Source organism: Rutidosis leptorrhynchoides, chromosome 5 (genome assembly GCF_046630445.1).
Source record: "Rutidosis leptorrhynchoides isolate AG116_Rl617_1_P2 chromosome 5, CSIRO_AGI_Rlap_v1, whole genome shotgun sequence".
In the NCBI taxonomy this organism is placed as follows: Eukaryota; Viridiplantae; Streptophyta; class Magnoliopsida; order Asterales; family Asteraceae; genus Rutidosis; species Rutidosis leptorrhynchoides.
Window position 1 is genome coordinate 60219389 of NC_092337.1, and position 2450 is coordinate 60221838.

The following is a 2450-nucleotide window of genomic DNA, read 5'->3' on the forward strand; positions in this document are numbered from 1 at the left end:
ATATACTCGTTTTAGAGCTACTTGATTAATACAGTAATTAACAATTAACAATTAAAAATAATAATTAATAATAGAAAGTAGTAAACAGAAATCAGCCTGTACAATAACTAAAACTAAGATAATACTGTAGCATGCTTTTTAAATAGTACCCGTTAAGTTCGGCATCATAATTGTAGTCGAATAAAATGAGAAGACGTAAAAACTAAATTAGCTTTGGAATAATTTGTAGCGATATAATAAATTAGCTTTGGAATAAATGATTGTGTACCTCAAATCATGGGGTAAGAATGGCACCGGTATTTCCTGACGAGACTGATTGAATTTGTTACGTACTATTTGCTGTATGGATGATTTTATTAGCAATAATCACAAAATCATTTTTTTTTATAAATCATTTTTTTTTATGTCGTTCTTCAATCATTTTGGCGCGAATTAAACAGATAAGGTAAAGAGGCAAAGAAGAAGAAACACAGGCACACACGGAATGGAAGGAGAGCCGGCCAACAAACACCGTACCATCTCCTTCCATCCAAAACACAAAACGCAATTTTTTCATTGACTATTTTTGACCTGCCATACAAGCGCACCTGATATGGCAAAGGCCAGACTCACAACATCACAAGCAAGACCACAACCAGATCTTACAAACTAACCTCACCTATCCACGCACAGCTTCAATATCTCAACTATGAGTACATGTTATAGTTACATCATGAACCTATAACAATCATTCACAGCCTTATTCAAACTTCCGATCCATAAACCAATTGAAGATCCGAATTACTACCATTCGTCAGTTGTGGCCACAGATCTTTTCTCTTCCGTCAAAATCAACCGATAACATCAAATCCAGTGATCTGAAGAACAATTGAAATAATAAACAGTAATTAATTAATCGAATCAACGCAGACACAAAATAGAAAAAGTAAATTGACAGTTATGATCTAATAAGCCAAACAGATACCGCGAAAATTTGTATTAACGAACCTGTATAGGTACCGCGAAAATTTGTATTAACGAACCTGTATAGGTGAATCGAGATCGAGGGATCCAAATCTCGAATAAAAGGGTCAATCGGCATCAATTGTTGAATTGAATCGAATCGGATCAAATCGGTAGGCAAAACGTAGATCGAAGAACGATGAACGAGAATATGCTAATTTGATCACCTGAAACTGCGAAAGAAAAAGATCTGAAGATAACATGGCGAAGAAGTTCGGGCATAAAAAAAGGGATGGAGGAATAAAGGTAAAGAAGATAGGTTGTGATTTAGGGTTATTTATTGACCTTTTGGAATGATCCAACGACTGTGATGGAGCACAAGTTGAGGGATGGACGGTTGGATTTTAATGAGAGCCAGTGGATTATTCTCGATTTTGGGTCGGTTTGTGCTGGCATACGTGGGCGGTTGTGGTTCTTTCAACGCAACCATGTGAAACGTAGTTGGACTTTTATGCCCCTGTACCGGATCTTTTTCCATTTAATTAACGTCACGTGTTCAAAGTTGAAACCTTCTACTCCGTATATTTTATTTATTTTTATTTATTTTATTTTCATAAAAAAAAATGCATACATTTTTTTAAACCTGGATATTCTAACTATTTTTTTAACTGACCAAGTCCAGGGCGATTACACGCTTTGCGAGTAACCCGGAGTTATTGCAGACGAACCTCCGTGACCATGAAGGAGAATCACTAGTTTCAAACATAGTAGTAGTAGATTAAACATTAAAACGGTTACGAAAATCAATAAATATAATCAATACATAACTAGTTTCAAACATAATCAATACATGCAACGACATAAGTAACCTTCAAAATTGGTCCTACCAAAAGTGAGGAAAAATCCGTTTAAAAGGAAAGTAAACAATCTAACTTTAAAAAAAAAAAAAAAAAAAAAAAAACTAATAACCCACTACATTAAATAACAAAAATCAAACGACAAACGATCGGAAGAACATCAATCGTTACCACAACAAATGAATAAATAACCAACAAACCCCCCATCGACCCACCATAGAAGCTGCAAGGACCACCACTGAAAAACATCACAAACCTTCGAGAATACTCCAAGACAAAAGCCCCTAAGTGAGAGAAAGTCGCAAATGTCATCACAACCCTGAACAAACAAGAAAGAAAACCTAAATAGAAACTTCGGCCAATGAGCCAACGGCCGAAAAACCACCAATCTACCCCTTTACCAGATAATGGAGCTCTGATCAACATAAAAAAAAACTCGCGTATAGCCTGATGCAACAAACCATAAAACCTAAAAGGTAATCGTCGCCTGATTAAAGAAAGGAAATAAGGTGAAAGCCATAATCTCCGGCTAGACGGAACTTTTTTTTTTTTTTTTTTTTTTTTTTTGAAGAAGCAAACACACCGATGCAACGAGAACACCTATATCCACAAAGAAGGCGCACTAGATATCGGAGATCTGGGCGACAGAGA

At 35.8% G+C, this 2450-nt stretch overlaps 1 long non-coding RNA gene across 1 annotated transcript; it reads right to left on the bottom strand.

The window, feature by feature from the left end:
- Positions 1-462: 462 nt before the first annotated feature.
- On the bottom strand, positions 463-1185 carry LOC139848397 (uncharacterized). The gene is made up of 2 exons (XR_011759941.1): positions 1023-1185; positions 463-857 (listed from the first exon to the last, which is right to left on the bottom strand). It is a non-coding gene; the product is annotated as an uncharacterized lncRNA (long non-coding RNA).
- Between the last annotated feature and the right edge of the window lie 1265 nt (positions 1186-2450).